Here is an 18,882-nt window from a genome sequence, read left to right as displayed (position 1 = left end):
TTGAGGAAGAAGTTTTATAATTTTTATTTTAATTTTCAGCTTCATTGGTATTTTGTAAAATACTAATTAGTGAAAAGAGTTGCGACACTCCAATCCTGTGAAAAATGCAGCATTAGCATGTTTTTGAGTCTTGAGTACAAAGTAAGCTGGATAAAAAAGATTGAGATTAGTCTGATAAAAAAGTAGATTATCCCTCAAAGATTACTCCACACAAGAATGTTTTAAAAAGTTATTTCTGGGAACACTTCAAGAGGTTTTAATTAGGCCTTTGCAAATGATATATAGTCTAGATCTAATCAAGAGGTGAGCAATCTAAGATCTGCAATTACAGGAAAAGGTCAAGAACCTCCTCCTGCGTCTCCTTTTGAACAAATGTGAACGAGACCTTCAGCACCACAAGTCTAAAGGCTGAAAGAATGACTGTAGACTGCTGATAAAGTGATGAAAGGTTTGAGTTTTATTTCTCTTCCTCCATTGCGTGGGTTTATAAGCGGTGCTTAATAAAATGGGTTTAATAGAGATTTGGCTTATCAAGTTCTTTGGTACAGACTCTACCTCTGACATTGTGTGATCCTGTAAGTAACATTAATGACACATACTTCAAAAATAGAATGTGATAACACAACCCCCCCCCCCCCCCACCCCCCCAAAAAAAAAAAGGTGTCAGGTGACTTCACACTCACAAGAATCGAAGTGCATTATGGGTATCGACATTTTCATAAAGGTAAGAGATTTTTAAGATTTGCTTGTTTTCTATTTTCTGAACTGGCTTACGTTATATCTACATTGTTTTGGATTATCAGTGCTATTAAACAACAGACGACCAGGGAGCGGGGGAGTAGAAACAAGACCAGAACGTGTGTTCTGTATGTTAATACCATGAAATGTCCTGCAATCGTCTTGCATAGGTGTAAGGTACTGGAATTATTTTACTTCACTACTGATATTAAATATGCTTTTTTGGGGGTTTGTACTTCATTCAAGTGCAATTTAAACTGAATACTTCTACTAAAATACATTTCAAATGACAAAACAATCATTTTTACTTCTTACAATTTTGAAAAGTGCTGACTACATTTTGTACATTTTCATTTCATATAGATAGGTGTGACTAAACAGTAAGAAAAAACACACTAGCCAGCTGAGACGATGACCCACCGGGGTGGAGGAGATGATCAGCTACACACGACACCACTCAGTGCCACGAACTGAAGGTAACTTATGTGTGCGCAGAAGAAAACCGACTGCTGTGGGGTAAACTCAGGATGAGTACAGGATGTCAGATAGTCTTTTGATGACATTGATCATAAAGTAAAGTACTATACAGGTATGCCAAACCTTTACTGCAGAGGTTCTTAACTCTGGTCCTTAAGGTCCACAGTTTAGCTCCAACCCTAGTAAAATACACCTGAACAGGCAAATCAAGGTCTTCATGATTAATAGAAAGTAACAGGCAGGTGAGTTTGATAAAGGGCTTAATTCTGTAGGAAATGGACTTTGAGGCCCAGAGTTGAGAATCACTGCAATTAAGTTTTTTATGGCCTTATGCTGCTTCTCATGTCAGACCAAAGAAAGATTCTCACTTCATTTTAAGTACTTCTGTTAACCTTATTTACCTCAGATTGGATCCGCCTGCACAAACACTGTTTTAGACAACTGTGACAGGCACAAAATGATGCCTCACTAGTTTGTGGAGTCCTTTGGACAAAGGGTAGTAGTGATTATTGACTGTTTTGAAATTTTCACAGAGAAATCATTCAGTATAAAAGTGTGTGCCCAAATGTCTTCTATCTACAAGCACCACTGCGCTATGAAGTTTTTGACAGATCATCTGAGAAGGGTCTGGCTGCAGACATGCACATGCACTCTCAGACTGCACCTCTGCAAATGACGTCACTTGCAATCTTTTTTATTATTTTTATTTTATTTTATTATTTAAAAAATAGAAACAAAAACTGATATTCCCAGAATTCCCTGCATGATACTCCACATTTGAAAGTATTTTGTTTAAATAATCATGTTTCTTAATAATTTTGTTGTTTTTGTTATCAGTTATTTTTTGCACTTCTTTCCACATAATTTTGTGACCTCTGAACAATAAATGGAATAAGCTTTTTGAGCTGTATTTGGACGAGTGCGGATCTCTTTCATCTTTGTATGTTTTGGATCTATTTTGGATCTACGCACCATATGTTTTTTTTGCCTACTGGATTTTTGGACGAGTGTTTGGCGCTACTACCTTTTTTGTGGATTGTTATCAGTTATGTTCATGTGGGTTAATATTACATCTGTTGTTTAATGAATGTTTATTGCATTATTAAAGTGTCGTATGTTACCATGATGGTGTTTAGTGTTTGCATGAATAACTCTGTGTACCTTCTATATATTAGTATATAATTCAGCTTTTGGAAAAGCTACTTGTGATGAACTTATTTTTCATATCACTGTCTCTTTTAACACCTGCATTATTATGGTGGTGTCCATTTATGTTAAAGATATAAAACAGATTTTTGTAGCAGTGTGCATTGTTGAATTTACTGGTTTACACTCAAATTTTCTTGTTTTAAATTACAGTTTTATACTGTAAAATTTACCGTTTGTTCTGTAAATGTTTTTACAGTTTTTCTGTATTTAATTTGCCAACCACAGCTGCCAAAATTATTTTGTAAAAACTACAGATTTCTTCTTTTTTTTACAGTGTGTGCTTATATTTACAAAATGAACAGGAATCTAAGACAACACACAAGCATGATTTTGGATTTAGATTAAATAAAATTGTATGGACAAAAGTGTAAAAAGTAGCTTACATTTTGGTACACTGTAAATGAGAAAACAAATACTTCATAGCATTTTGTGGAATAAAACAAAAAAAACTAATTTGATGTTAACAAAATAATTGTATTGAAAAATATTCATTATACGTGTTCTTGTGTTTGTTTTGATAATATGACATCGGTTTAAAGGTTTTGTATTAGTAAGGTTCTTTGTTCATGTTCACCAACTACATTCCTTTGTTTTTTGTTTTTTGTTTTTACAAAAAAGGGCCTCTAATTAAAGCCCAGTTAACCCTTTAGAACCTAAAGCTAAAATAGGCCGTTTTCTCTCATTGAGTATAAAATTATAACGCAATGTGGTATCTTCAAATGCAAGGTGTAATTTTTTTCAGTAAATGATTGACTTTCTGGAAATTACAGTTATTGTACTCAGTTATTGTATTGTGTGTAGTGAGATAGTAAATAGAATTTAAATAGACAAAAAAAATAAAAACCGGTAAGAAATTTTACTGCTTTTTATTTAGAAACAAATCTGAAAACTCATGAACAAAAGAATCTAATGCCTCAATCTTGAAAAAGGAACTATAATACATATATACACAAGTCTTTTTGGGGCACTGGATTGCGTTTTCGGGTCCTTCAATCCAGTCATTTAAATGTGGTGCTCTCTGAAGCAGTTCCTGTCTAACTGCAAGCATAGTCCCACATCACATTCCTGGCACTTCAATGGGGTGCTCCTTTTGCACCGTATGCAACGACGCCGACCCATGCTGGCCCTCTGTGAAATGTCTTGAGTGTCACTCACAGGAACAGGCAGATGATCGCATCTCTCTCTCGGGCTGCCATCCAGGGGAACACCTATGAGTTGAGCAGCTAGCTGCTCCTGGAAGTTTTGCCATGTCATGTGCTTTTCATGGTGAATGACACACAGCTCTTTGTGCAAAATAAAGCTGTTGGTCACTGCAATGTCCAGGAAGTGCTGGAAAATTGTCATGTACCACTTCCGTGTTTTACGGTGCACCGACTTTGTTCCGAGCATCTGATCAGAGGTGTCAACTCCTCCCATGTACTTATTGTACTGCTGAACTGCTATTGGCCTGGGAACAGGGACCTTCTCTTTTCGCCCATCCTCTATCGTCTGCCACCTTAGCACGGTCTCCCCGCTATACACTGTGTGGATAGTTGTGCACATGGAGACCTCTCTTGTGTCCATCCACTTCACAAACAAAAGGACATCATCTCTGATCCAGCGAATGGAGCCTCTTGGTGACCTTTTGTTCAGGGCATTTTGTTTGGTTGAGGGAACACCAACTCTTCCTTCTCGACAAGTTCCACATGCGCCAAATCCCTGGAGGTGCAGATGTCGAAAGAGGAGAGGGCTTGTGTAGAAATTGTCACAGTAAATCACATAGCCTGACCCCAGGTAGTCTCGGTTCACCAATGACGTGACATCAAAAGACAGGCCTTTCCCAGATGCAAATTCAATGGTCAGGAAGAAGCATAAGCTTTCCTTACCAATCCACATCTGGATCGATGCCAGCAGCAAACTCCTCCTCAACATCTGAATACACAGACTCCGGGTCCGAAGAGTCATGCTCAGTCTCTTCCCAGGTGTCATCAAAGATCAAATCAACCGCCTCCTCTATTGTAAAACCTCATGTTTTCGTCCGTTTTTTAATTATATTTTGCACTCTCAAAAAGTTTCACGCACATGTCCGGGAAATGCTCCGCCCACTGCAACTGCAAATCACTGAAACTGAAAATCTCATAACACCAACTATTTGCGGTCAGGTTATGGATCAGTTTTGTTAATCAGTGACATTTTATATAAATTACGGTTCCTGAACTCTTTGCTGAGATTGTCTCATATTGTATATATTTGTTTGCTTCTGTTTCTCGAGTTTGACGATTTAATTGGTGTTTACTGTATCGTTCACTGCTCAATGCAAAGATAGCTTCAAAATGGTAACAGAGGAAGTTGTGGGGAAGTCATGGCCTAATGGTTAGAGAGTTTGAATCCTAACCCTAAGGTTGTGAATTTGAGTCTTGGGCCGGCAGTACCATGAATGAGGTGCCCTTGAGCAAGGCACCGAACCCCCAACTGCTCCCCGGGCGCCGCAGCATAAAGGCTGCCCACTGCTCCGGGTGTGTGTGTGTGTGTGTTCACTGCTGTGTGTGTGTGCTCTTTGGATGGGTTAAATGCAGAGCACAAATTCTGAGTATGGGTCACCATACTTGGCTGTATATCATGTCACTCAAAGAAAACACTCTGGTTACTAATGTTACCTCAGTTCCCTGAGATAAGTGAACGAGCGTTGCGCTGATAGGCTTATGGGGAAACTCCTGTTTACTCTGATACTGAAGCCTGATTTGTTCATGTTCATGTAGCTGCACGAACCAATGGCGCTTCAACCCGCCAAAAGGGGAGGAGCCAACCTCTACATATGTCTGCCATTTCATCAGAATTTTTCGCCTGAAACGACAATCAACCATTTGCGTGCAACCTTATAGCACAACAGCCTACGCAATGCTCGTTCCCTTATCTCTGCGAGAAGAGCTCCTGTAAGCATGAGCCAAAAATGAGACCCAAGCCGTTTAGGCTGAGGACTACATAACATAATTCTCTCCACTTACAAAGAGGATTAGGTAGACTTAAGCAGACCAATCTGTGCCTGCAGGGCAGGGACATCCAAGTTATAACACTTGGTGAAGGTAGACAGCGATGAGACAGTCTGAAAGGTAGGACTGTTTATTGATAAGCCACCAAGTTGAACACAAAACTCAAGGGTGGTCTGTGATTGGGAGCTATCTGGATAAGAAAGAAAGCATCTTTCAAATCCACAGATAAAAAAAAACAGTCCCTGGGGCATATTTGCACGAGGATCTGCTTGTTAGTCAGCATCTTAAACGGGCAGGTCAGCACCTCTCCATTTGGCAGGTTGAAATGCCATTGGTTCATGCAGCTACACGAACATGAACAAATCAGGCTTCAGTATCAGAGTAAACAGGAGTTTCCCCATAAGCATGTCAACGCAACGGGAGAGACCATTCGAAAGGGAACTCTTTTGTTTGGTGAAATGGAAGTGTTATGAAAAACTTGGTGGGCCCTGAGAGCAACATGAGATTGTTAGGTAATTGTTCGATCTTTCCATATGTCAAAAATATGTGAAATAAATAGTTATTTCATTTATTTTTTATTGTTTTTTTCTGAGCCGAAAATGGACTTCCATACAAACTTGCAAGCATTACAATGAAAGCTTTCTAATAATTTCACTGTTTTCCCTTTTTTATTTTATGCGTCCATAAATATTCCTCCTGCAGATCAAATTCTTTGGAAACAAGCCTCAATACGGATTATTGCCTGCTGTGTGATTTCTGAGAGTTTGTGTTTATGAAGTCTCCCAGGTTGTTGTTTAACAGACCCCTGTGCAGTTCCAGATTATGGCCCAACAAGAGAAACGACAATGACGTTTGCTGTTAGAAGAAAAAGGCGTGAATTCCAGGTTATTGTCTGTGGCAATGTCTTGTGTCAGTGAGTTTGAATTTTTATAATGCTCTTGCTTTTATATGCAAGTTTGTTGGTCATAAAATGTCAAAATAAATGGATCAGGTTAGAAGGAATTTCCATGAGGTAAGACTGGTGGGAGTCTAATTTTAAAGCTTAATCTCCATGGGCTTTATGACATGCCCGGAATGGACCAGTAACAGCAGATGCGGATGGCAACAGGGCAAAGATTAATCAGCTGCACATTATTTAAAGGCCATCATAAGACAAAGTCCCTGAGCTGACTCGGTTTCAGCCACAGAATGAGGTGGCTTAGATGTTCTTGGAGCTCCTTGAAACTCCTAATCATCTTCTGCACGCCATTGGCTTTGCTACCGCTGCCACTAGTCATCTGAAAAAAGGTTAGATATGCTACAAACACATGTGGAGAGATTTTCTATCAGGCCAGATCTCAATGAAAATAATGCGAAAGTTATTCATTTTTTAAGAAGAAAAATTAATGTAACGATTAAAGAGTAATGAAGCAGAGCTTGTAAAGAATTGTGATATATTGTACATTTTGTACAAATACTTTGGCACATTTTTATTAGGTATAAAATGTCTTTTAAAAAAATTTGTCTTTTTTTTTTTTTTTTTTGTCCAAGACAAAGACATTTTACCAAAAGACGGATAATGTAAAAGAAGCTGGTTTTGACTGCTTCAGTCCATTTTGTATTATGGTTATTTTCTGAATGGATATATTCCCTGATATCATGTCCACTAGGAAGTAGAATGTGCATACATCCTAACATTAATGGCTTTGTACTGGATGACGGAGGTCTTGCCTCTGTCTGTGACGGTACATCTTCCTGCGTTGCTTTTCCCTCTTTTTGGGATCATGAAGTCCTTGCAGGTACACGCTCCTGAACTAGTCACTTTACTCTTGAAAGACAAACTTTTGGAAAGTTGATCACTATATTTCTGGACTAATAATGTGACTGACCGACCATCTTCAAAGATGTCAAAGACTTCCACTTGTTGCTTCTTGGTGTCATCTGTCTAGCAAAATCCATTGAGAAATGGAGTCTTCACCGGAGAATTGCCCTTAGATTGGTGACTGGGCTTGGAGTCAATCCTGGCATGTATGACTGATTTTATTTGATTAAGATTTGTGATGTGTTGTGATGAATCATATAGCATGGACTGATGCAAACCTGCTTGTTTACTGTGAAATGCGTTTGACAGGTTGATGCTCGGGTTCATGGTTGGCTGTGCTTTCCTCTCTAAGTGGCTGAGCAACACCTCAACTGTGGCAAAGGTAATGCCAATTGTGGAGGCAGTGATCCAGCAGGTTTTGAACGCAAGCGAAGAGACCAGCAAAGACCACAAGGGGGCGTTAAATGGCATCTCCAAACCTGCTCGGTGCAGCTTTCCTTTAACATGAGCAATAAATGATCATTTTAACCATTAACCTTTTAGAGCTGTGCAGCATTTAATAATTAAACATCTGTTTTCAGATATCGAGGCCCAGTGTGACCTCTCTGAGAAGATAAAAAGGTGAGCATGAGTAAAATTACAAAAAAGGACAGAAAACAATTGTTTTTTAAAAGTCTGAATGAGATTTTTTTTTTTTGTACACTTATAGCATCGAAACAAGAATTGCGGAGCCAGTTCAGACAGCTTCTGAGCCCGAGGAACCAGAAACTGTTAAGGTCAGTAAAACATGCACAATCTGACATTAAAAGGCACAAAATCCTTATCCTTGCCTTTCCAATAAACTGGGATTTTTCAATATTTTATTAGGCGCCTCCACTATATAATGGAAAGTACAGGACCTATTAAGATCACATGATGTGCAAAGGCTTGTCACTTTGCATTGCCTACTCCTCATCCACTGGGGGTCTGACCACATTATCAGGAACGTCCACAAACCTTATCTTTGCTGAATACATTTATCAGTGAGTTTACAATTTGGCTTCAACCTAAAATATGGAACTATTTTAGATTTAATTGAATTAGTATGTAATGATTCCCATTATTTTTAATACTGAATATTATATGGTTTGGTCAGTCTATCCTTCTAAACTTAGATTTTTGTGACATTTCCTCAGGTACTACCCAGATTGCCCCATCATTAATTTTGGGAACTGGTTCGTGCTTTGTCTTCCCATCTGCATAATTATGCTGATTTTGTCATGGTTATTACTGCACTGGATGTACCTCGGGTCCAAGTGAGTGATTGTGATGTCTCCTATTCAATAAGTCATTCCTTGACCCCTCTCTGTTTCTCATTTTTACTCTTCGTCTTTGGCTTTCATTTCAATTCATCATTTCAAATCACGCTGCCATTTGCATTTTTCCCAACTCACCACTTCAGATTACTCTACATGTCCTCAATCTTCTTCATCCTCCTTTGCATGTCACTCACTCACAGCCTCCCATTCTCACCGCTCTAGAATAATCCTGTTTTATCGAGCAGCCTTCTTCATTTTACCTGTCGAGATTTTCTTCTATCACTGATGACGAATCACTCACAGAACATGGACGCATGATGTTGTGACAGAGATGTGATTGTTCTTATGCATAGTTTAAATGGATTTTTGTCATATGCAGATATTTGAGTCAATTCATCCGCTAGTCAAAATTAACTACTTGTGTGCACTGGAATAAAAGTGATTGAACTAAACAATAAAAGCATATCTGCTTTTCCATCCATCCCTAGCTTTCATGCCAGTCTGTGCTCCAGACAGTAATCCGAAAGGAAAAACACACTGCCAAAGTGCAGTACAAATCACTGGGGCCCATAAGGTTGGAACTCTTCTTTTAATTTCAAAGACTTTAAAGCTCTTGAAAGTGTGAACTGAACTTATTTTTCCCTGACGATTCTCATACATTGATCAATCAATACCATGATTTTGGTGTAGGGCTTCTGTTGTTTCCAAACGTTTTTTTCTGTTGTTTATGCGGGTTAAGGTTCAAAAAACACATTATTTTCCACATAATGTACATTGCATCGATTTTTACAAAGCTCATCTTTCTGAAAAGCGAGGTGTGCTCTGATTGGCCAGCTATCCAGTTGGCCGAATACCTCAAGTGTGTGAAGGAAATGTTATGCCCCTTACCATACTGTGATGCCATGTCCCGGCACGACGAGACAAAAACAATAAAACCCATTACAAACGAGGCATTTGTTGCATCCAGTGGGGACAAAATTACTGATTATAATGACTTATACTTTTACGTGTTGGAGAAATGACAAACAACAAGCGCTACTCTACACTGCTCAAAACTCACGTTTGAATCATCAGAGGCAAATTCTTTAAATATGAAAATGTACTTACAGGCTGTGAGTCAGCACTATCCTGCAGAGTTTAGCTTCAGCCCTCATAAAAACTACCTGTATCTATCTAGTAATCCCGAAAACACTAATTGCCTTGTTCAGGTGTGTTTAATTAGGGTTGGAGCTAAACTCTGCAGGACAGTGGCCCTCCAGGACCGAAGTTGCCTATCCCTGCACTAGACTGTCCTTGCAAAGTTGGAATTGCCCCACTTTATAGAAACAGCCTTTGTACACAGAAGCATTGTAGGCTACTCTCCCAGGTACAGGAAAAAGTCCTCTGTATAATGCACTTCACACATCTGAATATTTGGGTTGAACTGTTCTGGAACAGTGTTGTAAATACGACTTAACCACTGATTTCTAGTTGTGTCCTCTTTTGGAAGACCAAACAAAGTAGCTTCGCTTTCACAATGAAACACACAGCATCTCCGCGACAGCAAGAATCAAAGTTACGCCTTCTTTCTTGCGTAAACATTTGGGCGGTGTTATGCAAATCTTCCCACACAGTGACGTAGATGTGGGGGCGTGTTTAAACGAGGCGTTTTAGGAGCGAGTGGACAAGTCTTAACTTTTATAAAGAATATCTCTTTGGGTTTGAGACTTTAGTCTTTGCAACTTTAGGGATCTTATCTATTCACAGCTTGTAACACTCCAAAGCGAAAGGAAAACTTGAAATTGCATCATATGACCCCTTTAAATGTTAAAGTCCATGTGAACTGGAAGTTGCTGCCAAATATACTTCAGTATTGTGATGACTTTCCAACTGAAACAGAATATTATATAGAGGGCTGGGTTTTAGCACACCTCCCCACCATCTCTTTCTCACAGCAAACTAGCATCATCAAAAAATCAATGTCATTTCAAAAATGATTAAATTAATTAAGCACAAATTAATTGTTCACCTCAAGGCCAGCAATTTGCGCTAACAAAGTAAATAGTGTAATTTTTGGTGTCATACGCACTTTATTGTGCATTGTGTGTTAACGTGTCAAAGGGTGCCATTTTGGCAAAGTTAGAAGTATTTCAAGACCTGATTATGTCCTTAATATTTTGATTATTTATCAAAGTTTATTTTTACTTAAGGTTGGAATAGACTAAACAACTTTAAAAATCTGAACAGACTTTGAAAGTAGTGTAGAGAAAAACCGGCATCGTTCACTAAACGATCACACACTACCAGACTTTCAAGTCATTACGAAAACAGCAAACTTATACATATAAGTTTGTACACAAACTCATGCATGACAAAGCCTGTGCCCATCATACACTACACAAATTCCTTGTGACTATTTTTCAGCAACTAGTGTTGACAGCAAATCGGGGGAAAAGTCATGTAGTGTATTCCAGTGTTTAGAGCAATGAGATGCATACATTTCTGATTATTTCTCTGTAACACTGTTTCTCTACTGATCCAGCTGGCAGGAAATTATCACCATGATCGCCTGATGGCAATTTTGTGGTTTACAAGAAACCCAGGTTTCATGCCTGGCTGGTCATCACTGTTTCTTGAGGGAGTGTATTCACATTTATCAACTTCTTTTGATGTAGATATAGGCCTACTTCTGCACTTCAGAGAAAGTCATTATTCTATTCAATAATTGCCTTTAGATTTCGAATTTATCCTTTGTATGTTGTTATTTCTTCAGTTACCCAGGTTACGCTACGGATGCCACTGTAGTGCTGTTGCTGGGTTTCACGTTCTTCATCATTCCTGCGCACAAACCAAATGCACAGCACTATGGTATGGCTTACTAATTTCCTTTGTACATGCGTGAAAACCTTCCAAATGATTAGAGGCTTACTATCAGCAGTTTTGTTGCTGATTAACGTTGTGGATTCCTGTGACAGTGGCCTTGATAATGTGGAAGTTATGCCATGGGAGATCAGTCTGCTTTTGGGTGGCGGTTTTGCTTTGGCTGAAGGCACAAAGGTAGGATCTTGATTTAATGGAAACCCAACTATATCTGTGAGAGAAAAAAATGAAATGAATAAAAAAGTACAAGGCCAAATTAATAGATGAATCAATTAATGGTCCATTTTAACATGCCTGGATTCAATTAAACAGGCTAGTCTAATTCATAGTGACTTTGGACAGGCCTGGACAGCTCAATTGCACCCTTTACTCATAATCTTAAACATTTTCTTTTAAAAGAAATAAATGAAAGACGGATCACATCAAAGCCTCGTAACAGCATGCAGCCCATTAACGTTGAGCAGAGAACAACAATTCTAATGTGTCACTCTCTGTCTGCTTTGACGCTCAATTTAAACTAATTACACGCCTCCATTATAAGACTGGCACTGAAGCACATCATTTCAGCATAACATGACTCCATAACTCCTTCCTCATGTCAGTTGCAAAGGATGGAAACAAGAGTGTCTACTTCTTAATATTCTCCTGGTGTAGGTAGGCTGGGGTGGGGTCTTATCATCAAGGCTTCAGCCCTGTTTTGATCCAGACACCCAAATGTCATGGCAAGTCCAGTCTTTAAAATCTTCAAAGCATAAAGGGTGACTACTGTGCTGCATTCTCCATATGCAACATTAGACTGTTTGGACACCATGTCTTGACAAACAGCTAAATTTCGACTTCAGTGTCTGTTGACAAGCATACAAAGAGATGTTGGTACATTTATGAAAGTGGGTTCATTTGCGTTCATGAATATCTTGGCTGGACACTTTCACTTAGCTTCTGTCTTTCAAAGATGATCTGAAGTATTTTTTTTTCTTTTTCTTTTTTCACCCGACAGATTTCTGGTCTATCGACTCAGGTTGCTGAATTGCTGACTCCCTTGGGAAGTCTTCCTATTCTAGCCACTGTCACCATTGCCTGCCTTATTGTCACCTCTATCACAGAGGTGGCCAGCAATGCTGTTACGATGACTATACTGGCATCCTTGGTATATCTCATTTCAATATATGTAGAATATTACTTTTACTTCACTTTTTTGGGCTGTTCTCATCAGAAATGATCTTTATTAGGCCATGGCAATTGGAGTCAACCCTGTGTACATGCTGATTCCAACAGCCCTATGTGTGTCCTTTTCATTCCTGCTTCCAGTTTCTAATACTCCAAATGCCATTGTCTTCACATATGGTCATCTGACAAGCATGGACATGGTGAGTCCTTATGGCCACGTACACCCTACAGCTAAATTCGGTTGTCAGTTCACCTTTTACTCCTTAATTGCGTTCTGTACACACAATTCACTAAAGTACGGGACAAATGCATTAACTCCCAAAAAATACAGGTAGTGAAAACTGCATTTACAGAAATTCTATGCTGTGTGTATGGAACCGAACTGAACAATTAGTTGTTAACGATGATGTCACGAGAAGCACGCCTATATGCGTGTATTGTTATACGTCAAGGGTTTACCTCAGATCTGACAGGATGGCGGAGAGAGGTGTATTGTGGACCGAGCAGTTGTGGTCAAGAGAGTGTAGGCTGTTCTATAACAACAAAACTAGACGCCTCTCCCGACAACAGCAATTTAATAACGTTTTGCGGATTTTCGCATGTCTTTGCAGTCTAATGTCTATTTTGTCAACAGCAGGCAGCTAACACAAAACTAGCTAATCTGTGGGCCTCCATTCTCTCCGAGATGCCACAATGTTGCTATGGTTACCACGCTGCCATTCATAGCAGTTTCGGGAGTGAGTCGTGTTCCATACACACAGGGAACGATAATTTACAGGATTTACTCCTGCATTTAAATGCGGTTGTCACTCCTGAAACTTGCAGTTTGTACGTGGCCTATGATTTTGTTCCTTTGAAAGTCATTTTGGATGTACATTTCATAATGTGTCAAAGGTAAATCTTATAAATTTACAGTAACTGAGCTTTGTATGGTTTTTTTCTGTCACTATAGGTGAAGGCAGGGCTGGGCGTAAGTATTATAGGGGTTCTTACAGTCCTATTAGCTCTTACGACATTGGGGAACACCTTTGCTTAACCTGGACACCTACCCAGACTGGGCACCGGTTGTAAACAGCACAGGATCATGACCATCACTGTGAATATTTTACAGATGTGGACATTTAGTTTTCAAATTACATGGGATCCCTTGATGTTGCCTGAATTGTTGATAGTGCAAAGCCTACAATCCAAATGTTTTACCAATTTGGATCACTTGGGCAAGATTGTATGGCCAGCTTGGATTAGGCAATACAACAGACGGAAACCTTTGGGTTCCATGAGATATTCAGTTTGAACATCGTTGTTTGTTTGTTTATATGTTTTTTGTATTGCATTTTAATATTTAATCATTGGCTCAAGCCCGTGATTCCTTTTGACATTGACTCTTTTGAGGGGTTCAGTGAGACCAGAAAAAACAGCTTTGGTGCACAATTCAAAAGTGCAATGTTTATACAAAATGTATTATATTAAAGATATTTCTTTAGCTTTAAGCAGAGTTTGAATGACAGGGTTAGTCCCTTCAGCTAACATAGCACTTAATGTTTTATATAACTGTATATTTTTGTTATACACTTGCATGTGCATATATATACAAAGGAGTGAACTGTATGAGAAGAATGTTGAAATTACATTGTGAACAAAAGAGAACAAAAGAGTTAACAGAGTAAATAACAGACAACACTTTCAACATTAGACACAAACTTGCACATAACAGTGGCCAGGAAATAATAGCTATTGATTTTAGGTGAGCTGCTCAGCTTTTTGGCTTCTTGCAAGAAAAAAAACAAAAACATTTCTAGCCAGTGCCCTTTTGTTTTTAACTTTACAATGTTTTTGTTTGTTTCAGTAGTATTTTTAAATTTACTATTAGAGAATTTTGTATTTTGAATAAAACCTCAATGTCAAATTTGGTTGACATCCATTGTTCATTTGTGTAAAATGTTTCTTGTTATGACTAAAACTGTGAGACAGTTACTGTCTGTCTTGTGTTCTACAAATGTTTCACATTTGTTTTGGCAAGAAAAAAATAAAATAAACATCAGGAACCATTCACAGTCATCGTGTTCTAGCAGGAATTCAAATTGATTTTTATAAACAAAGCTTTGCAATCTGTATCAATGTTAATTGAACTGTGCACTGAGTGGATTGTCTCATCTCTAATTACTGAATCCCAAAATCAAATTTTTGACAAATCTAGTCTGGGTGGCAGACTTGTGAAAGAGATTCAAGAAGCAGATTAGCTTTGATGAAATAAGGTTACAGCGAAAATATGTAATGCACCTACACAGAAAAAATGGCTCTGAAAATATATCTGTCTTAACAATAATTTCCTCCCATTTTCATTAAAGGGAAGGATCGGAAAATAAAACAGTATAATAATTAAAATATATGAGACTTTAAAGCTGATGTAAAACAAAAGTGGAGGCTCTAATGTACCATCTGAATGGGCTTGGGCTAATATTTGTTCTCAAAGTGAGGCAGTGATGAGAACTAATTCTGTAAACACCCACGTTATGAAAATTCATGCTCAGATCCTGCAGCCATTGTGATTCAAGGTCACTGTTCAGTTGAGGTAATGACAGCCTGTCTGAAGGGTCTAATCTGATTATGTTTTATTTAATACTTACTTTTTGTATACTTAATTATGGTGCAAGGACTGTTGAGTTTAACAATCAGGAATAGCTTTTCTCCAAGCCTTATTGTGAGTCATTGGAGTCATATAATTTCTCCCTGGGTGCACAGGTCAGACAGCTGAATATGAACAGTGGTTTGCTTTTATCGTTAAAATATTTTTTAAATACATGCTGTATATTTCTATTACTTTGGCACTGGGTAAGGTGCCTTTATACTGTTATGACCTCTGGATATGATTGAGGCAAATCGCCCCCTACTAAAATGAGCAGGTGAAGGATAGACAGCTTGTAATGGGTTGTAATATCTTTCACTTTGCTGTTGTTCATACAGTTGATGGAATATTTTAAAATAGACTGTACATTTAACCCTGAGAGACACCATTTGGCATTTGCAAAATAAAAATATATGTCTGCCCTGATTAAGGTTTATTTTTTCTTACTTGCCAGAACTTTTTTTTTTTTACATTTTGTACAACTCAGTACAGTTGACGGGCCACTGCTGTGCATCGTCACGAAAGCTTTTAATTTGCATGTGTTTTTAAGCCTTGCCAATTTAAACATTCAAAAGAGTTTAAAGCATTCAAACACAAGACGTGGAAAAACTCAACGGAGTACTCGCACGCCTTGTTCGGTGCGCACGCATAGAGCTGCATCTCACAGACAGCAACACCGAACCGAGCTCTCATTCGCGTCCTCCTGCATCTGAACGAACAAATACAAATCGCAGTTTAAAAACGCAAACAGAAAAAGATTTGAAAGAGCCAATTCAGCACCCGTGTGTGGTGTTCTGTGCGCATGCAGAGATGCGTCTCAAAGTGCATGAACACCGAATTTGCCTCTTCTTAATTTTAACAAGAATTAAACCTCAGTCAAACCAAAAATTATTCAGACACCAGATTTTTTTTATATATTTTTTTGACTAGTGGGTGCAGGACACTATAGTTAATTTATATAAGTTAATATAGCAAAAGAAAGTACACTGTGACATATTATACCCCAAAAATCTTCATACAGTGGACTACCAGTAAAACTGATTTAAAAAATTGGGACCAAAAATTATTCAGACACTTTGACCTGACCATGTTTTGCTTAAGTGATTTTTCTTTAATTGCTAATAATACTATGCAGTGCTATTTTACATTTGATTATTTGGTTTCTGTACCTGGAAACCTATAAACCTGAAAAAATGTAAACATTGTGTAAATAGCACAAATAAATATATAGAACGAACATACAAATTAAACAATTTCAAACAGGGCACACTTGTACAACCTGCACTGGGGCCCCGCAAACCCCAGCTACGGCCCTGCAATGGGGTAAAAGCATAGACTGTAGAGCGGTTTTGAAGCTCAAAGTGGGTGGAGCGGGCCATCGCCATCTTGGCAGCACGTCACCACGCGTCACTCCCGGATAATCGAAAATGGACAAAAAGGCGGGAGCTGGTTGCTGAAGCCACGCCCACCTAGAGCGACGGCAGTGGAAATCCACCTGTCACTCAAATGGCCATGCCCTTAATTATGCAGATCTTTAAGGCTTAATATAATTTAAATGGATGAGTTATAAAAAAAAATTCACCCCCTCACAGTTGTCATGAAGGACAAAATTAGCTATATAGACTAAAATTATTTTTTGAACCAGGTTGTAAACATTTTTTTCTGCTGTAAATTGGGCATCCCAATGTAAATTAGACTCCCTTTTGCAGCCAGTCGATGAATTACAGTGTTAGTCATTTCCTTGTTGGCTTCACGAGAGAGAGCGGGAGGTTGCCTTTGATATTATTTTCATCTAAACCACTAGATGGCATAAAAACGTGGCGTAGCACTTTCCAAAACATCCACTTTTCAAGAAGCACTTGTGTATTTGTCTGATCTTTGACGCAATCACGCGCAGCAGTGCAAAGTTGATTCTGTGCTTACTTGTTCTTATATTTTATGTTTTTTAAAATGTTGTAGATTTAAGTAGCAAATGAGAATCGCTAAAATTAATGCATATATTTTAAGATAAAGGTCTTTTTTTTTAAGACAACCAAATCAACATAATACAAATAAAGAAACAATATTTAAAATAATAAAAAATATGTAAAAGAATTGCACCAGCAGCAAAAAAGTGCCCCTGCTGCTGGGGCTAAAGGTGCACAGTAATTAACATGATAATTAATAGATGGCTGACTTTTCCATTTGTTGAAATGACATGGTTAGATTCAGATGGTAAATATCATATATTATGTTGGGTGTCCATATTAGAGATAATCACCATGTTAAGAATGAAAGCGTCATATTTAAAACCTTACAATCATATCATATAATAAAATATCATTTGTTGTTACTACTGTAAACATATATTCAATTATTATTGGATCTCCTTCAATACTTTCAGAATCTTTACTTATTAAAATGATTTTGTTTCTGTATTTTAATATATATATATATATATATATATATATATATATATATATATATATATATATATATATATATATATATATATATATATATATATATATACACACAGTACAGGTCAAAAGTTTGGAAAACATTTCTATTTTTAATGTTTTTGAAAGAAGTCTCTTCTGCTCATCAAGCCTGCATTTGATCAAAAATACAGAAAAAAATGTAATATTGTGATATATTATTACAATTTAAAATAATTGTTTTTAAAGTTATTATACTTTAAATTATCATTTATTTCTGTGATGCAAAGCTGAATCTTTAGGATCATTATCACATGATCCTTTAGAAATCATTCTAATATGATGATTCATTATCAAAGTTGGAAACAGTTCTGCTGCTTAATATTTTTTCAGAACATGTGATACTTTTTTGGGATAAAAGTAAAAAAAAAAAAAAAAGAAAGCTATGTTTTTAAAATATAAATATTTTGTAATAACAATATACACTACTGGTCAGTAATTTGGGGTCATTAATTTTTTTTCTTTCTTTTTTTTTTAAAATAAAATCAATGCTTTTATTCAGCAAGGATGTGTTAAATTGATAAAAAGTGATAGTAAAGAAAATATATTATTAGAATATATATTATTAGAATTTTTTTTTTCTTTTAAACTTTTATTCATCAAATATTCATCAAATATATTAGACAGCAGAACTGTTTCCAACACTCATAATAAATCAGAATATTAGAAATGATTTCTAAATGATCATGTGATAGACTGGATGTTACATGTGACACTGAAGGCTGGAGTAATGATGCTGAAAATTCAGCTTTGCATCACAGGAATAGATTATTTTTTTTTAAAAGTATATTCAAATAGAAAACTATTATTTTAAGTTGTAATAATATTTCACAATATTACTGTTTTTTCTGTATTTTTGATCAAATAAATGCAGGCTTGATGAGCAGAAGAGACTTCTTTCAAAAACATTAAAAATAGTAATGTTTCCAAACTTTTGACCTTTTGAGCAGAAAATAGTAAATAACTTTGCTAAAGTGATTGTTTTGAACAAGTATTAACTTAGACATTATTTATATATAAAAAACAACAACAACAACAACAACATTATTTTAGTTGAAGTATTTGTATCAATAACGTGTGCCTTTTACCCCTCGCTGGTGAGCCTTTAACCTGTTGCTCCATTAATGTCCAATACAACGTTTATATTTTTAGGCACACTGAATAGCACGTTTTTTCTTAAGGTGGGCCTTTAGCCCCGTTGTACCCTACTATTTGTCTATGTGGCATTGATTGGCATTGGAATTTGATAATAAAAATGAAT

The 18,882-nt window shown here is 37.2% G+C and overlaps 2 long non-coding RNA genes and 1 pseudogene across 2 annotated transcripts; all 3 read left to right on the top strand.

Annotated features, from left to right (window-relative positions):
• Positions 1-673: 673 nt before the first annotated feature.
• LOC122135726 lies at positions 674-2,154 on the top strand. Its single transcript, XR_006153655.1, has 2 exons — positions 674-915; positions 1,102-2,154. It is a non-coding gene; the product is annotated as an uncharacterized LOC122135726 (long non-coding RNA).
• Positions 2,155-5,364: 3,210 nt separating this feature from the next.
• LOC122134329 lies at positions 5,365-8,880 on the top strand. Its single transcript, XR_006153617.1, has 6 exons — positions 5,365-7,400; positions 7,504-7,680; positions 7,776-7,815; positions 7,904-7,970; positions 8,062-8,216; positions 8,370-8,880. It is a non-coding gene; the product is annotated as an uncharacterized LOC122134329 (long non-coding RNA).
• Positions 8,881-11,079: 2,199 nt separating this feature from the next.
• LOC109053655 lies at positions 11,080-15,908 on the top strand (annotated as a pseudogene).
• The last annotated feature ends 2,974 nt before the right edge of the window (positions 15,909-18,882 follow it).

This window comes from Cyprinus carpio, chromosome A25 (genome assembly GCF_018340385.1).
Source record: "Cyprinus carpio isolate SPL01 chromosome A25, ASM1834038v1, whole genome shotgun sequence".
NCBI lineage: Eukaryota > Metazoa > Chordata > Actinopteri > Cypriniformes > Cyprinidae > Cyprinus > Cyprinus carpio.
The sequence above is the reverse complement of the archived record's forward strand: the minus strand, read 5'-3'. Positions and strand labels throughout refer to the sequence as shown.